Source organism: Odocoileus virginianus, chromosome 11 (genome assembly GCF_023699985.2).
Source record: "Odocoileus virginianus isolate 20LAN1187 ecotype Illinois chromosome 11, Ovbor_1.2, whole genome shotgun sequence".
Lineage (NCBI taxonomy): Eukaryota > Metazoa > Chordata > Mammalia > Artiodactyla > Cervidae > Odocoileus > Odocoileus virginianus.
In genome coordinates, this window is record NC_069684.1 from 2,413,280 (window position 1) to 2,432,734 (window position 19,455).

Here is a 19,455-nt window from a genome sequence, read left to right on the forward strand (position 1 = left end):
TCCTGAACGCAAGCTGGCTGGCCTTTGAAGCCAAAATGTTCTGGGGGCTCATCTTCCCCGTGCCGGACCCCCTGGCCGGGGGGTTTGATGTGAGGTGTGATCTCCTTGCTCCCTGGGGAGACCCTCTGCAGCTGTGATTATCCTTCCATTTCTGAGTCACCCCTGAAGGGTGTGAGTTGACTGTACTGTGTCTGTCTGTCCTACCCATTTCAGTGTCATTCCTCCTTTACGTCTTTAGCTGTAGAAGATCTTTTCTGCTCATCTTCGTGTCGTTCTCATCAATAATGGCTCTAAGAAGCAATAATTTTGGTGTTCCCATGGGAGGAGGCAAGCCCGGATCTTCTTACTCTGCCACATTTTACATGATACCTTTCAAAGATATCTCAAGTGTGTTTTTAATTCATTGGAATTCTAGTAAGTTCTCTCTGGGCCCTTCCTCCCTGGATCCTCCCTTTGTTGGTTTCTGTGGTTTTCATTCTCTTACTTTGTGTCTAGACATCATGTAACAAATATTTATTGAGTCCCTATAAACCACGAAGCTTTGTGATGGATGCTAGGTGTAAAGTGGTGAAGAACTAGACACAGATCCTTTCATCGTGACACTCACAGTTTGAAGGGGGATGTAGACACACACACACACACACACACACACACACACACACCCCTCCAGCCGGAGGGCTGGGTGGGGGTGCTGTGGGGCCCCTATACACACACACACACACACACACACACACACACACACACACACACACACACACACACACACACACACACACACACACACACACACACACACACACACACACACACACACACACACACCCCTCCAGCCGGAGGGCTGGGTGGGGGTGCTGTGGGGCCCCTAGCAGTGGTGGAGAGCTCAGGGAAGGGCTCCTGAAGGAAGTGATACCAACTCTGATATCTGTTGTCTGTAGGCAGGGTGGTCAGAGTCAAAGCCAGCCAGAAAAGGTTACCCCCCAAAAGTAAAAGCCTTCCAGAAAAAAATCCACCCTCCCCACCGCAAAAAAAAAAAAAGCCAAAGCCAGCCAGGTCAGGGGAGGATAGCTATTTGGGTGGGCAAAACAGCACACCAAAAGACCCAGAAAAGAAAACCAGATACAAGGGACTGTGCTTGGTGAGTCCTCCAGAAGGCAGATGCCAGCATGAGAAGGAGTAGGTGCACGAGGGATTTATTGAGGGAGGCTCTTGTGAAGGAGCAGGAGGAGGGAAGCGGGAGTTGCGAGGAAGGGTTTCGGAGCTGGCTGCAAGCCTGGCGTCTGGGAGCAGAGCAGGACGGCGAGGAGGCGAGAGGCAGACAAGCCCCCGCTGCGGGGCACCCCGGGGCCTCCTGGGCCAGGCCTGTGGGGCTCCAGGGCACGAGGACTTGTTGGAAGGGTCCCAGGAGGGCCAGGAATGGTCGGGATCCGGGACCCGCTGTGCTGGGTTGTCGGCGGGAGCACCCCGGAGAGCGGGCTTTAGTGGAGGCTGGGCGGACTGCTCAGGGGCCGCACTGCAGCTGTGGGCGCACCGCTGCTCTCCCCTGAGCAAAGCCCCCTTGAGGGGAGGGCTGGCTGGCTGGCTGCCCCGTGGCTGCCTTGGTCCACCCTGCCCACGGCAGCGTGTTCACAGCCGTGTTCAGGAGAAGCACCTCCATGGTGCCCGTGGTCATCCCCTCGGGGCGGGGGGCGGCGGGGGAGGCAGGTTAGCCTGAAGAAACACAGCCCGCACCGCTGCGCTTGGTCTCAGGGCTGTGACGGGGGTTCATCATCTCCCCTGCGTTAGCCATCACCTCCTCAGGTCTTGGTGTTTTAGTTTATGCTGTAATCCTCACCCTCGTTCTTGAGGGGCAGAACCCCTGGTCATCATAACCTTCTTCAGTTCAGTCCAGTCACTCAGTGTGTCTGACTCTTTGTGACCCCATGGACTGCAGCACGCCAGGCCTTCCTGTCCATCACCAACTCCCGGAGCTTACTCAAATTCATGTCCATCAAGTCGGTGATGGCATTCAACCATCTCATCCTCTATTGTCCCCTTCTCCTCCTGCCTTCAGTCTTTCCCATGAAGATTGAATAACCCAGAAAGATTCAATAACTTTCTTAGGTCAGCGCTGTTGCACACTCAAGTTCTAACTTGGCAGAGAGCGGATCATCTGAAGTGAACCAGGTGGGTCACCTGGCGCCTCCTGTGTTCTTGCCTTCACCCACTCTGAGAAAGAAGCAGTGTTCTGTTGCGGATCCAGATCATATGTCCCGCCGCCGTGATGACTCCCCTTCTTGCCTGCTGCTCTTTGCAGGCAAGTCTGGAGTGCACCAGGGCAGCCATGATTTGTGGTTCAGGGGACGCATTTCAAGAGTGTGTTCCTTTGGGAACCAGGACTTCTGTCCTGGAGCTCTGGTTGTGAGAAGCATGAAGTCCCTCAATGGGTCATTAGAAGTGATGATGATTGAGGCCACTCCTGTTCTTCTCCTTGGTCCCCTGACTCATGTTTCCTTCCTACTAGAAACAGTACCATAGTGAGGTTCTCTAGTGCAGTGTGTATTCCTGCAGAGTATTGCTTCCAATGGAGAAGGAAATGGCAGCCCACTCCAGTATTCTTTCCTGGGAAATCCCATGGACAGAGGAGCCTGGCGGGCTACAGTCCATGGGGTTGCAGAGTCAAACATGACTTAGTGATTAGACCATCACCACCACCATTGCTTCTAAGTTGGCACTTCCATCCCATTTTCAAGACAGTTCCAGTTCGTCTATGAGGGTGGCTGCTTCTGGATGGTGCAGGAAATGATTTGACAAGTTGACCTCCTGCTCTTGAGGCATCTTGTGCAGTTTGTTCCCTGTGCAGTGAATCCCCTGTTAGATGCTGTGTTGTACAGGATCTCATGACTGGGGATCAGGGACTCTGTAAACATTCACAAAACGGTGCTGGTTGAGGTTCTCTGAGCAGAAAAGGCAAACCATACCCAGAAGAGGTATCTGTCCCTATAAGTGTTAACCACTAGCCCTTTCAGAATGGAAGGGACCCAATGTGGTCAACCAGCCACCAACAGGAGAGCTGTTCTTCTTAGGCACGTGTGTCTTACTGGGGCTGTGTTCCGAGATCATCTGACCAGCAGTTAGGTCATCTTAGGAACTGGAAGTCCATGCTGTTGGAACCAGGCACAGCCCACACCCCTCCCAGCATGGCTGTACCAGTCACGTGCCCTTGTTAGTTTCGGGGTTGCCAGTGATGGTGATGGACTAGTATCAATGGGGTGAACTGTATTCGTGGTTCTTCAGTGCCTTTCCCTGGTGTATGATTGCTGGTGGATGTTGGTGTAACACAAAATTCCTCACACTGTGTTTGCATGTGCCACTGCCTGTCTTCCTTCTGTGTCTCTGATCGGACAGCCAGACCATTGGCCACTGCCCAGAATCTGCTTGTGTGCTAACAACACTGGCCCACTTTTGAAAACTTCCACACAGTGTGGGTGACCAGATACAATGCCTTCTATTCCACCCACTAAGAAGATTTCCCCTCTCCACTCTCCTTTAAGACCACTCATGAGTGTGGCTAGAATGAAGTCTTCCTCTTTTTGGTTTTTACTCATATATTGGGTTGGCCAGAAAGTTCATTCGAGTTTCTCCGTCAGACGCGGTGGGAAAACCCGAGCAACCCTTTTGGCCAAGCGCCGTGTGAACAAGGATTGTTTTTCTCTTCCTCGGCTGGGTCGTCCTCTGTGGCCCCCACGTGGTCTTGGGTGTGAGCTGGGGGAGGGGCACTGGTGCAGCTCTGGGATGTGGCTTGGTGATCGCACTAAGTGCTCGTGCCCTCCAGCCCTAGCTGGGCTCGATTTCAGAGGCAATGTTTCCATCTCACAATGCGCTGATTCTGGTTCCCCTGGATTTTATGACTGTTTGTGCCCAACAGATTTAGGCCAAGATGACTGGGCTTTCATACCCCTGCCTAGCCTGGGCTTCCCAGGGGGTGCTAGTGGTGAAGAACCTGCTTAACCACTGCAGGTAGACATAAGCAACGTGGGTTCAATCCCTGGGTTGGGAAGATCCCCCTTGGAGTAGGAAATGGCACTACACTCCAGTATTCTTGCCTGGAGAATCCCTTGGACAGAGGAGCCTGGTGGGCTACAGTCCCTGGGATCGCACGGAGTTGGACACAGCTGAGCACACATGCATGAGAGGTGGTTGATTCTCTGGGAGTAATGTTCCTAGAGATAAATGACTCTAGTACCGTCCTGAGCCTGGCCACAGGAGGTCGGTTGCTTAAGGGAAGTTTTGACCTCAGGTGAGGTGACTGTCTGCTGACTGCTCTCCCAGGAAGAAAGGACATCATGAGCTAAAGTGTTAGAACAGGCAAAGCTGTGGTGGGACAGCATGGCATTTTCTGGTGGCACGGATGTTTACATGTTTTCAGAGCACAGACCACAGGGCCGAGAGAAGCTGCAGGACTTATGCGTGCAGAGTTAGAGAGCTCGAGATAATGACTGTGACTGCGGTTTCTATGGAATGCTTTTATTGAGTGATTATTATGTATATGCCTTGTGTTTTATTTATAGTATTCTCATTTATTCCTGAGGTTGCCAAGATATTGTTATTGACAGTTTACTCATCAGGAATAAGGCTCAAAGAGAATAACTAATGCCCAAGATCACACATTGAATGCATGGAAAATCTAGGATTTCTTTGTGCCACTAAACCTTGTTTATATCAAAAAGACATCCATTGACTGAAAGTGTGAGAATTACATGGTCAGATTTTCAACTTAGATGAATTTATGGGGAAAAGTATGGGAATGGGTCGTATGTTAGAGATAGGAAGGTCAGACGAGAGGCTGCTTGAAAAGTCTAGGTGAGAGATGACTGACACTGGCCTGAGGGGTGGTGAGCATGCGGATGGGAGGAGGAGTTGGAGCTGAGAACATTCGTGAAGTAACACTGTCTCGGTGTTGAGAGTGACTGAAAGCAGAGGCTTCAGAGGGTAAGGGGTCACTGCAGTTTCTGCTTTAGGGCCATTGTGAACGGAGGTGATGAGAACAGGAGCTGTGCTTTTGAAACCCTCTGTGTGTATGTTGTCTCCTCCGCTAGAATGTGGTCAGAGACTGTTAACGGCTCGCGAGGTCCAGCAGTTAGCACAGCAGCTGACTCAGTCCGTAGGCCCTGTGTGGACAGGCATGGCCTTTGCTGATAGCAATTTAATCACTACCATCACGGCATGGAATTTTTAATTGAGCTAATATTAATCAAGGATAGTGAGCTGATTGAGGAACACAAAAAGCGATTATAATATGTTATAGTTTTTATTTTGTGGAAGTGTAATTTCTCTGTAGTCTGGATTTCTGTAGTTAACTTTTTCTAGTATATCAGGTTTTTTTTTTGATGTTTTATTTTGTATTGGGGTATAGCCTATTAACAATATTGTGATAGTTTCAGGTGAGCAGTGAGGAACCTCAGCCATACATACACAGGTATTTATTCTTCCCCAAACTCCCTCCCATCCAGGCTGCCACATAACACTAAAGAGTTCCATGTGCTGTACAGTGGGTCCTTGTGATCGATGTTAAATACAGTGGTGTGTACATGGCCATCCCCAGCTCCCTAACTATCCCTTCCCCCACCCCCTTGGCAACCAAAAGTTAATTCTCTAAGTCTGTGTGTTTCTTTCTGTTCTGTAAATAAGTTCATTTGTAACATTTCTTTTTAGATTTTACATACAAGGGGTGTCATATGATATTTCTCCTTCTCTGACTTACTTCACTCACTGTGACTATCTCTAGGTCTATCCATGTTTGAGCGTATCTACTTTTAACATCATTTTAAGAAAAAGGTTTATTTCTAGAAAATAATTATTTACAAAGTTAGAAGACATGAATCAAACTTGATGAGAATTTTTTATTTAGAACTCAACCAGACAGTGGATAAAGTTCATGTAGCAAGATTATGACACCATTGTACACCAGGGTCTTGGTATAATGGGCCTTTCACTGCTTTTACTGTCAGTTGCCTTCTAAATAAAACCACCTTTAACTAGGTTCTTTCAAAATTCAGTAACTAAACCATTAAGTTTTATCTGTCATACAATAAATTCTGCTCTTTATAGAGATATTAGTACATTTTTTATCACTCAAAGATCTAGGTTTGTAAAGAGATTTAAGCAGCACACGAACCAGGCACTTGTCACAGGAGAATTTAAAAATGATCAGTGAACACTGTCCACTCCTGTTATCCAGACAGCCTTGTGGAAGAGCCCGTGTGAAGTCAGGTCCAATCTGAACCTCCCCTTGGTTGGTTACTGTGAGGTAACAAAGTCAGTCACATAACCTCTCCAGGACTCAGTTTCTTGTCTGTAAGATGAAGATAATAGCACCTTGCAGGATTGTTACCAGGATTATCGCTAGCGAAGGTAACGTGGCTGGCCCGTAACAGGTACTCAGTGACAGGAATTGCTGCTGCTGCTATCGTTATTCACGGTCCAGCTGCAGGTTACAGGACCTGCAGCCGGGAGCCCTCTGAGCTCCTCCCATTCATTCCTCAGTCTGCAAAAGGGTGTAAATTACATTTTAATTCCAGTATAAGCACAGTTGTGATAAGTCCAGTGGGTCCTAGACATGTCCGTATTACTTTCAGACAAGCCAAAAGTCAACCCCTCATTTAAGTGGGAATTTTCTCGAAGAACTGTGTGAGAAAAGCCTTGAAGTACAATGTCTGTTCTGTTTTTACTTCCTGCAACCTCGTGGAAGACTCGCCATTTGGGGATTGCCTGCATCAGTGCTTGCTTCCATTAGCAAGGAGAGGTGAAAGTTGACTGTAATTAGCTGTAATTAGCTACTGATCTTCTTGGACAACCAGAAAGTCCGGTTTCTCCTCCAGACATGAAAGGGGTGCTCAGAGAGGAGAGGACTTCTACAGTGGGTAATTCTGAAGCAGAGGATACTGAATCTTTCAAAAGCAGCGCTATTTACCATTGTTGCTTCTGTATCTGTTTTTAGGGTATTTATTAAGATGTGTCATAGTCTAATGGGGGAAAAGAAAGAATCAAACACGAAAGAATTTTCCAAATGGATGTAGGGCGCCATATGTAAGACACTGAGGCTAATTGAACTGAATGGCTCTGAGCCCCTGGAAGTCACGAAGTGACAGGGTTTGCTTGACAGCCAGTGAGCGTTTTTTTTCCCACCCCACTGATTAATTTGGTCAGTTAATGGCAAGTAGGAATGTCACAAGTGGGAAGGGTAGTGAGAGTCACTGTCAGTGTAGAAGTCAGGCCGAGAGCAGCCTTGTCACAACAGGGCTCTGTATTGGCTGGCTCCGGCGCTGATGGGGCTCCTTCCCGGGAGACTGTTACTCCAACTGGAGCTCCCAGAAATTCAGATGGACCGACAGCAGCACTGTCTTCTGATGTACATGGAGAATACTGTTTTTCGGAAGTGATGTTTGAAAAGTTTGCCTGTTCTTTTAACCTTTTGATGGTGTCCTCACATTAAAATCCACAGCTGCATTTTAGGTTAAGTCAGGTAGAACCGAGTCCGGACAATGCTGAGCAGAACTGTGGCTTCTCAGTTGGGGAGCGCCAACAGAACAAGCCCGCTGTGTTCATCTTCTGTGGATACTGTAAAAAAAAAAAAAAAGTGCTCTAAAGGGGGCAACTTAACAGAAACGTATTTTTTCTCAGTTCTGGAGGAGAAGCCCAAAGTCAAGGTGTCTGCAGGGGTGGTCCCTTGCTGAGGCTCCGAGGGAGAGTGCATTCCCCGTCTGCCTCTCAGCTTCCGTGCCTTTGCAGGGCTTGGTGTCCCCAGGCTTGCAGATGGAGCTTTCCATCTCTGTGTCTGTCTTCACAGGGTCTCCCTGTGTTTCCTTTCCTTCTCTTCCACAGTCAGCTGTCCGTGGATGTAGCGCCCATCTTAGTCCAGGATGACCTTATCCTGAGGTCCTTCATTCCATCTTCAGAGACCCTTTCTCCAAGTAAGGCCCACATTTAAAGGGTGCAGGGAGACATATCTTTGAGGGACCACTCTTCACCCCACCACATGCATCTCTATAGTGACCGCCTTCCAGTCTGATCATGCCCAGGAGTGAAAGAGAAAGGTTCTGGGAAGCAGGCAGATGCTGTGTGTGTGAAGGCAGGAATTCATTGTCTTCATACTGCGGCTTCAGCTGCTTGTGGCTTTGGGGTCGCCCGTGCCATCCAGACCGAGGACATCAGCTCTGCTCCCTCATCCCCTGTTTGCGTGTCCTTTCCTGCTCTGACCCACTAGCCAGGTCGTCATCAACCGCCTCTGGTCACGGGGTACGTGTCCGATGTTTCCCCTCCTCCTCGTTTGTTGTTTGAGGTCTGCTCTGATGTTGCCATGACCCCAGGAGACCAGGTCCTCCTGGAGCTCGGCCTCACGGAGCCCTCAGCGTGAGAGCCTTGCTCTGCATCCCTGTCCCTAGGTTGGCCACTGAGCATTTTGGAAACGGGGCGTGTTATCAGAGCCCCCTCCCGGCTCTCCCACCTTGCTGTGAGGTGTCTAACGTGCCCAGCGCGTCCCATCGCTCCATCAGCTTGACACTCTCACCTAGAATCTCCTCACATTCCCTTTCTCTAATGAGCCTCTCTTTTCCCCAAACAGTCTGCTCCAGCCAGGTGCTACGCTGTCATAGAGATGTCTTCATTCGGAAGAAGGAAGCCAGGTTCTTGGGAAAGGAGATTCTCTCTGTCTGAGCTCAGCTCTTGCGTTCAGGGCCCTGCGCTGAGCCTGTCTGGCCGGTGCAGCTCCTGGGCTTGTCCTGTGGGCGTGGCTTCCTGCTGTTACCGTGGGATGGGTCCACTTTGGGCTGTCTCCTGCTGCCAGCTGCTTTCCCCCAAACCACGGCTCACACTCTTGCTTAAACTCTTATGCTTTCTGGTGATCCTATGATGACCATAAGGTAAAACCATTTTTTGCATGGTATCAGGTCTGACTCTGGCCTGGCCCTGGGCTGTTTCCTCTGTGGTTGGAGCAGAGACTCGGGAGGCGCCCCCCTACCTGGTGCCTGAGTGTGAAGCATGATGCTCCCTGCATCTTCTCCCGTCGACGCCTCGTTAGTCCTTCCAGACCCATCGGCTGGGTCACCCCTGCTCTCTCTCGGGGCGGGGCTCATCTCCCTCCCTCAGCTCCGTATTTGTGCCTGTATTATAGCAGGCATGCAGCTTCAGTAGTGAACTCCGGGTGGCCATTCATTCAGAGACACACGTGGGCGCGTTCACCACAGGGAAGTGTGCCCTTCCCAGTCAGCGGGCCCCTGGCGGAGGTGACGGCGGCTGAGCTGGGGTCGTGCGCAGTGGTTGCGGACTCTGCCTCAGTAAGTACCTGGTGAAGAGGTGAGCGAGTCAACGCCCGGGTGGAGGGGGAGAGCGAGTGTTGCTAAAGGCGATGACGTGGATCGATTCAGACACATTCTTCAGCAGTAGGTTTCCAGGCCAACTTTCATATGATTCTTTACATTCAGCCCTTATCATTTGCTTCATATTATAAAATATACTAAGCTGGTATGCCAAGGGAAACTACCTATTTCAAGCATAATTGACTACTTGAGGGAAAAAGGGACCAGTGTTCGCTTTTCTTCAGAAGTGATACCAATTCTTCTGCCTTCAGGCCATCTGGAGAGCCGTCTTTCTGCACATAAACTCCCTCTAAAAAGCCCTCTGTAGAAGAAGCAGCGTCTCCCGGGGTGTGCGTGTCACACGCGCACGTCCCATCTGCACGCGCGGGGCAGCCTTGGCCTCGTCTGCTCTGGCCTTGTGCTTCGTCCCAGCGGAGACGCAGCGCCGCCTGCGAGCCTGTTCGCCGCGTCTGCTGACAACGCAAGGGCGCCGCGGCGGGGCGTCAGGTTGACTCAGAACACCTGCTGCGGTTCTGTTAGCATTGGCGCCGGGCGGAGGGGCGGGCGCGGCGGGGAAGGTCGTTCACAGCCCGGTGGCCGGTCGGGCTTTCGCGTGCTCCCGTGCCTGTGCCTCCCTGTGACACTCCTGACTCGGACGCCACACCTGGACGGGTGTGTGGCGAGAGCCGTCAGCGCGCTGTCCCTCTCCCGTCCGTGTGGCTGGAGCGAACGGCGAGTTGTCCGTTTCTGTGTCTCATACTTTATGAAGTGTACCTCTGCCGATGTCCATCTGCAGGGCAAATTAGCTGAAAAGAATAAGAAAAGAATAAGACTCTGCTCATGCAAAGGCATGAGGTGCTTGTGCATGAATCTCAAGAGTCCTTCCGTTACGTATCTGGGGCTAATACCATCTAGACTGTGGTATATGTTCAGGTGGACAGAGTTGGTTCTCACATAGTGTACAGTTTAAAACAATTTTTTTAAACATTTACTTTTAATGAATGGAAACTATGTTATGTGTTAAAAGACAGGATATAAAAGGAAAGATGATGCATTTGTAAAAATAGTTGGGTTAAGGGTTGGCAGATGTTTATACACTAGATTTATGATGTTGGGCAAGTAACTTAACCTCTTTTTGCCAAGTTTCCTCATCTGTAAAATGAAAGGCTTGGATAAAATCAGAATACCCACTCGTATGTAGCCTTTAATCTTTTCCTGGCACTGTTCTAACTGCTTTTCGTGTAGCCCATTGAATGCTCACAGCACTCCTATGGAGTAGGATCTACGATCAGCTCTCCTTTTTTATAGCTGGAGAGAGGGAGAGAGACAAGTAGTTTGTTCAAAGTCCCACAGTTCAGAAGGGACAGAACTGAAGTTTTCACTGAGGGATCCTGGCCTTGGGACCCATGTTCTTAACCCCTATCTTATGTTCCTTTGAGCACTTTAGTGACTGTATTTTTAGTGTTGTTTTGGAAGGGAAAGGGTTATCTGAAAACTAGTACCTAATTTTGTATAGAATTAATGTTCTCGCCCAGAATTACTAGGAGGTATATATTCATACACCAAGCCAGAATGAATCTGTGTTTAAAAGTCTTTCATGGAGCACTTTCTTGAAACTATGATGAATCATTGCAACAGAGAGGATGAAAATAGGACAATGTGGCTGAACAGTGTCATTTCCAGTGACTCTGGGAAAGAATTCCCGCTTCTTAATGATGCTGGGCTGGTTCGGTCACAGGGGATGAAATACTGTCTCGGGATGCTGATCGTGAAGATGGAAGGGAAAGCACAGCACGGCCCTGCATTTCTCGCATGCCGGTGTCTCCTGGATGGATTCTGTAGAAGAAATAAAAGCACGTGTCTGGCTATGTTACCAGGAGCTGGACTCGGTCTGGTGTGGAGAGGATTCCAGCCTTGTGATAATGCTATCTGGGTGCTGTGTAAGAACGTGGCCAACGTGCAAACTCTAAAGTGAGAAAAAAATGTCAGTTGCTGGAAAAATTTTTCTGAGCAGGCCGTGCTGCACATAGTAAGAAGATTATAACATATGAACTCGAAAGGCTAGACACTTTTACATATTTTTATTTATTTGGCTACAGCAGCTCTTAATTGCAGCATGCAAGATCTTCCCTTGTGCGCTGCGGTCTTCTCTCCAGTTGGGGTGCTTGGGCTGGAGAGCACTCTCAGTAGTTGCAGCACGTGGATTTAGTTGCCTCGCAGCAGGTGGGATCTCAGGTCCCCCACCGGGGACTGAACCCATGGCCCCTGCATTGGAAGGCAGATTCTTAACCACTAGACCCCCAGAGATACCCCAAAGGGACATACCTTGAATCCAGGATCCATCATGTCATGGTTTCATGGTCCTGGAAGAAGAAACATTGTATCCCTTAGATTGGTCATCCCTAAACATGTGGTTAATGATAACTTATCTTACAAGTCTTTGTACTCAGCACCTGCAGTACTTTGGACACAGGAAGTTACCGTTGTGGTTGTCAGGCACCACCTGTGACGATGGCCTCCTCTTGTGTTGGACTTAATACTTTTTTCCTGCATCTTAAGGCTCGTGTGATATTCTCCAGGTTTTTAATATTCTGATTTTTAGAAACATGGTTTTCACAAACAACATATGCTCAAATAGAAGAGGGAACAAAATGAAATTAGGAAAAGGCTAATAGAAAATAAAAAATTCAGAGGAATGAGACAGGGGAGCGATCATCTTTTGATACGTCTGGCCCATTTGATCCGGTGACACGCCGTTGTATTTAGGTGATAACACTTGGCCTGCATGTGGTGCCTATGAAGCTGTCAATCACAGGTTCTCACCCCCAGAAGGGTGGCCTTGTGGCCCAGACATGGCCATTGTTTTGTCCACTGACCAATGAATCAGAGTCCCTGGAACGCTATTGATTCCTAAAGAAAAAAGCTCTCCGCTTCGGGATAAGTAGATGGGACAAGATAACCACGGGGCTGTCTGTGGCTCTGCCCCAACTCCAGCCGCTCACCGTGCCTCAGAGGGAGTTTACCTGTGGTGGGAGGGGCGCGCGGGAGGCGCCGGGTGCAGAGCGCCCTCACCGACAGCGGGCTTCCACCTCGCGTCGCCCCCTCGCCCCCGTTACTGACCGAGTGCCGCAGGCCAGGTGCCAAGACTGTTCTAGGCTTTTGGGATTCAAAACAGTTAAGAGCACTTGCCTCGTGGGATTTATATTCTAGTAGGGAGAGGCAGTCAAAAAACATGATCCAGGAAGTGACTTCCGATGTTAGAGGCGGTCAACCCTGTGGGGCGGGGAGGATAGAGAATGGTGAAGAAGGAAGCAGCCAGACTGGGAGAAGGAAGGCAGAATCTTTCAGTTTAAACGAAGAGTCAAGGTAGGCGTCTGAGCGAATGCTTGAACGAGGGGATGGACTGAGCCATGCAGACCTCCCCGGAAGGCTGGTCCGGGTCCGGAGACAGTGCAGCAGCCCCAGTGAGCCCGCCTGGTGTGGACCGTGCCCAAGCGATGGTGAGGACCCACCCACCCGGCCTGGACCGTGCCCAGGCAGTCGGTGTGGACCCACCCACCCGGCCTGGACCGTGCCCAGGCAGCCGGTGAGGACCCACCCACCCGGCCTGGACCGTGCCCAGGCAGCCGGTGTGGCTGAGCTGATCGAGGGGAGGACTTAGAGAGCGGTCAGAGAGGAAAGGGGGTCCAGGTGGCGTGGGGCCGAGTGGCCCCTGCAGAATTTTGCCTTTAGCGTTGTGAGAGTTGAAGCCCCCTGCGAGGTTTTGAGTGGCAGAGTGAAATGATCTGCTTTTAAAGGGCGTCCTGAGGAGGGCTGTGAAGGTGAGCAACAGTGGAAGTATCAATAAAAGACCTAAGGAGGCCACTGTAGGCATTCAGGAAAGAGGCGGTCACTGGTGACGTGGCCGTGGTTGGGAAACGGTTGGGTGGCGCGTTTGAAGGCGGGGCAGGTAGGGTTTCCTGACGGGTTGGATGGGCAGGGAAGGAAGGAGAGGGAAGGATCGACGCTGGCCTCGTTTTTCCCTCTGAGCAGCCGGCAAGCGGTACTGCTGTCGGCTGAGGTGCGGGCGGCGGTGGGCGGAGGGGAGTTGGCTTTGGACATGCGTCTGCTGGACAGCGGAGCGGCCAGGACAGGGGCCTGGGCATCCGGTCTGGAGCTAGGAGGATGAGTCTGACGGGTATAGATGTGCATCTGGTGACGTGAAGATGGATGAGACTGCCAGAGCGGCGTGTGCGGGCAGAGGGCGGGGGAGCAGAGGCCCGGGGTTGTCCAGGTCATGGCCCGGTAGCTGCAGGTCTCCTCTGAGAAGGAGGGCGCTGTGAGGCAGGCGGCCGGCGAACAGACTGTGTCAGCGAGGTAGGAGCCGTCACCTGTGCAACGGGGGCCAGCAGGGAAGCCATCAAAGATCTTGACCGGAGGCGCTTCCTGGAAACGGTCCCAGTGCCTTACCTGGAGCAGAAGCTTGACTGCAGTGCGCCCGAAAGATCGTAAGGTGAGAAAGGGTGGCAGAGAGTGAGGAGAGACCCCTTTAGTGTAGATTTTTGCTGCAAATAAGTCATCCTTTGGCTGGAATGAGTCATTTTTAAAAATTATTTTATTTTTTGAGACGAAATCATAGAATACTTTTAGATCCATTGGGGATGATGTTGACGAAAGAGAAACATTGGTGATGCACAAGGAAAGCCAGGCGGACTCAGTTCCTTGAGGGAGGGGGAGGAGGCGGGGATTGAGGGCCCAGGCACAGGAGGGTTTCCTGAGAAGCCACTGCGTCTCCAGGACCAGCAGGGAGGGCCGTCCTCGGGGCGGAGCTGGCAGGGGCAGAGGAGGAGGCCGCGCCCGCCGCGGCACGTCTTCTCCCGTTTCCTGAGCCAGCGGATGTGACCAGTGCCTGTTCTGCTTAGTTTCTGACGTAAGCGAGTCTCTTTAAAAAAGTGTCTTCTTGGCGTCCAGTCGCCTCGCAGTGGTGTCCGTTTCTGCGGCGCAGCAGAGTGAGCCCCTCAGTGCAAACGTGCGTCCTCTCTGGCTTGGAGCGCCTTCCCGTCTAAGGTCGCCACACAGCACCGGGCGGGGCTCCCTGCGCTCCGCAGCGGGTTCTCCTTAGTTACCTCGTTCGCACGTGGCAGTGTGTATACGTCAGTCCAGCCTCGCAGTCCATCCACCGCAATCCACGTACATGTGTTTGACCTTTGTGTCTGTGTGTCTCTTTCTGCCTAAATGTCCATCAGCAGAGGAATGGATGAAGAAGGTGTGCTATGTGTGTACAATGAACTGTCACTCAGTCATAAAAGGGACTGAACTGGGTCCTTAGTAGGGATGTGGATGGTCCTAGAGACTCATGCAGAGTCAAGTAGGTCAGAAAAACAAATATTGTATATTAACACGTGTGTGTGGAATCAACAAAAATGGTATAGATGACTTCATTTGTGAAGCAGAAACCAAGAATCTCTTTGAGAGAACAAGCAAGAGAAGTTAAATAATTTCCCCAGGGTCACAGGGCTCGCAAGATAGCACGGTGTTAATTAATCAAGTGACTCTGGCTTCAGCGGAGGCTGCTTTGGACCCCAGTTCTAACCTGACTCGAGCCTGCAGAGAGCTTCTTACTCATCAGTCTTGACAGCTGTTTGGTGTGTGACTAACAGGCACCGCAAGGTAAACAGGCAATATGAGACAGCGTCGGTGAAGGAGAGCTGCGTGGCGCCCTGCTGGGTTACAGCAGGCGGGTTCCTCCAGGTCAGAGGTGTCCAGGGAGGCATCTTCAGAGTGAGGCCTAAGCTGAGGGTGGAGAACGGGAGGGGCAGAGGGAGGGGGAGAGCATTTGAGGCCCGGGGACCCAGGTACAGGGTAGGCCCCCGAGTGAGGGGGGAGCGGAGGCCAGGGACTCTAGGAGGAGCTCGACACATGCTGAGCGTGGAGCTCAGACGGGGCCAGTCATGGGGCTTCCGATGGGGTGTTTAAATACACATAGTTCACACGTAAGATAGATCGCCAGCCAGGACCTACTGCACAGCATGGGGAGCTATACTCGACGAGTCTGTAGTAACCTAAAAGGGAAAAGAATCTGGAAGATGTTTGTAACAATCACTTTGCCGTGCACATGGAACTGACACAGGCTTGTAATCAACTCTATGTCAGTCAGCCCGTCAATCAATGCAAGTAGTTGGTGTCATGAAGCGCGGATCCAGGGTGGGATGAGTGCATGTGTAAAACACCGATGGCAGTGAGAACACGGCAGCTAAAATGCATCCACATAGGCAAGCTCGTTTAGTTCTCACAGACTAGATGGTTTTTATTGCTTCAAAGGTGACTGTTTCTCATGGCAATAAATATTTTAATTTTTGTTTCATTTTTATAATGACAATTTTCAAGTTTATTTCCTTCTTTTTAAATACAAAGCTAAAACACAAACCGGTACAGTCATTTTAGATCACATTTACACACTCCCATTGGATCCTCCTCCAATTTGCTAACCAATGACTTGGCAAGTGCTCCCTCACCCCCAACCCCCACCCCCAGTTGGGGGGTGGGGAGGCTTCCTTAGGTAGCATTGTCTTGAATGGCTGGAGGGCATTTAAATTGAGGACAGGCTCCCACACCTATCTCCATTCATCCTATCTCATACCTATCTCCACTCACCCACCTTTCTGTTTACTACAGGTTAACAGAAAGTGGGAATCATAAAAAATTAAATCATTTTAATTTATGTGACAGATGAGGAAACAATTTAAAGGCATTTGCATGCCAAGGTGGTACATCCAGTAAGTGGGAGAGCTGCAGTGTAGACCCCAGCCTGTTTCCAAAACCTCATTTCTTTTCACTAAACCCCTCTTTTTTCCACCAGGGTTTAGGACACATCTTCTCAAGTGTGCAAAAATGACAAATGATTCATGAATATGATCCTTATAGTGCAACATAGAAAAGTATAATAATATGAAAATTAATAAATGGTAAAGGAAAAGACAATCATAGTTTAAAATATTAGACATATACTTGGGCAGTTTTTATGACAAATACTGTTTCCAAGATTTTTTCAACATATAGGACCTTGAAGGTAATCATAGTTTGAAATATGTGTATGTACTTTTGAAAATCAGTGGAAAGACCTACAGTTTAGAAGATAAAGCTGAAAGATAATTTGTATTAGTTAGTAAATGCCTTACCCCAAATTAAAAACTTCCCCGTCTTAAGTTATGTATATTTTGAAAGATGGAACTGGCTTGCTTTGTACAGTACGTTCTACTTATTCAAGCTTGCTTCTGAGAAAGCATTCTAGACCCAGCTTTATCAATCATTTCCTGATGTCCCTGGCAGGAGGCGGGACACTGTGGGTCACTGTGCCGGCACCCTGTGTGTGCTCCGCTTCTTGTGTCTTATGTGACTGCTGATGGGACAGGTTTAAACTGGGAGTGCTTTTCAAGTGCTCCTTAATTGTCTCGTCTTTATTTTGTGGGTTTAATTGGAGACTTGCTCTTAACCAACTTTTTGCATGGTGCTGTAGAGAATAAGATAATTCCCATCCTCACTGGGATTATAATTGATTAACATAGATATAAAAATAAAATTATAACAATGGGAGGCAAAATATGACAGTGAGTAGAGCTATTCATTGAGTAACCATAGTGTTCTATAGATATGTCCAGTTTCCATGTACTGCCTCGAATCCAAAGCTCTAGGCCAGTAGATAACTAGGCTATGGTTATATGGCAAAAAAAAGGCAAAAGTCAGGGTTAAATTGTCAGTCTGGGAAGTAGAGGTTTATATATGCATGTATGTATGTATGTATATATGTGCACACACAAAGTATTAATAATTCTTCATTAATGCCCTTGTGTTCTATGTCTAGCTAACTAGCTGTTTCCCTGGTTGAAAACAGAGGCACACATAAGGTCACAGCATGCATTATTATTATTTTGTTTTAGCTCTTCATTGTAGTTTGTTATTTTGAATGTTTCCTTTTTATTTATAAAACTATAGAAAATTAGGAAATATATAAAAATCAAAGAGAAGCAGATACAAATTATCTGAGAGCTTGTCAGAGATAGTCATTCATATTTTAGAATAATTTATTTCTATGCATATGTTTATATGCATATAATTATGCTTTATATGCATGTAAGTTTTGTGGTATAAAATTATGTTCAGGTTATCTGTACAACTGGCATTATATATATATTAATATATATACACAGATAGACACACATGTGCTTTTTCACTCGATGGTTTTTCATAAATATTTTTCAGTTATCAAATATACTTTGAAAACATCATTATTAAAGTTTTGACAGTATCCCACATTAAATTCATGTGTGCTAAGTCACTTCAGTTGTGTCTGACTCTTTGCATCCTCATGGACTGCAGCCTGCCAGGCTCCTCTGTCCATGGGATGTTCCAGGCAAGAATATTGGAGTGGGTTACCATGCCCTCCTCCAGGGGATCTTCCCCACCCAGGGATTCAACCCATGTCTCTTATGCCTCTTGAGTTGTCAGGCGGGTTCTTTACCACTAACACCACCTGGAAAGCCCCCTATATTAAGGTTTTCCCACAAGTTAGGTAGCTCTTTTCCTTTTGTTGTGTTTTATGTTTTCAATTTTATAGTGTTTTAAGTAATTCTGCATGAAATAGAAATCTGTACAAATTTGGCTGACAACTGATTCTCTCTCTTTTGAGTGTGTTCTGGGCAGAGACATTGTTTTATTAAATAATAATATGTAATAGAAGACTAGAGTCTTAATGCAGGTCACCACACTGTACTGTGTAGGTGTATCGCCGCATCTGGGCGATGCAGGGAGTGTGAACAGGACATGAGGGTCTGTCACCATAGCCCATAGTAGGGACCAAGGGCTCTCTTTGGCTCTGGGGAGGTTTGTTCCAATCACATGTGCTCAGGAGAAGTGCTGATTCTGCTTCCTGCAAGCCGACCACTCACGCTCAGGGCCCCTCCGCTCCCAACTCGACCCCAGTGTGACATCTCTTTCCCGAGGAGCTGTTCCTCCATTTCGGTTATTCCTTCTGCTTCTTGAGTCACCAGACATGGGTTGGACCTTAATTCTTTCCTATGTATTTGTGAATAGGCTAGCATTTAAAGCTTTTGCCTCTGTAACACAAGGATAATAATATCACTGACATCACATGGGTTTTGTTAGGATTAAGTGACACAGCGCATGTAAAGCAGTATCGTGTCTTATGCATAACAGGCTTGCAATAAATGTCAACTGTCATTACCCTGGTTCTGGGTGATGCGGATTGAAGTGTCAGCCCAATACTTACTCAGGCCTGGAGCAGCTCTGGACCTTAATCCTCAATGACGGCTGAAGATCGAGAGCAACAGCGGTGAGGAAAGTGGCATCAGACTGGCTGTGTCACAGCTGGGTGGGATGCAGAAACAATACTCCTGAAGCACCTCCTGTTTAGTTCTTTGGGGACTAGTCATTGTTTCAGCTGCTTTGCGTGTATCAGTTTTACCTTGCAAGCCAGGTGCTAATATGTTCCTATTTTGCAGACGAGAAAATGGAACAAAGAGAAAGTAATCTGGTTAATTGTCCAAGAGGAGTTGAACATGGCAATTCTCTGCTTGACAGTTACAAACGAGATCTTTCTCAATTCCTTGAACATTTCAGAGTAGATACTGAAGTAAATATTATCATCCTCACTTCACAAATGAGGAAAGTAGGACTCAGTATCAGGAAAGTGTCCCTGGTTCCACAACTAGAAGGGTAGCTGCCGCTGAACTTGTGTGGATCTTACTTTCAGCAGTAAACACTGAGTCGTCTCAAGATTTACCTGTATAACAATTAACAGTTATCTTGAGCATATATATGTATTCTGGAGTATAGTCGATTTACAAAGTTGTGTTAGTTCCAGCACAGGAACAGCGCAGGGATTTACTCTCTAGCAGTAGTGTTAGCCGCTCCGCTGTGTCCCACTCCCTGCAGCCCTGTGGCTGAGCCAGACAGGCGCCTCTGCCCAGATTCCCTGAGCAAGAATCGGGAGAATTCTGGTAGCCATTCCTCTACATATTCGTGTATTTCCAGGTGGTAATTCCAGTGGTAGAGAATCTGCCTGCCAGGGCCGGAGATCTGGAGATGTGGGTTCGATCCCTCTGTTGGGGAGATCCCCTGGAGTAGA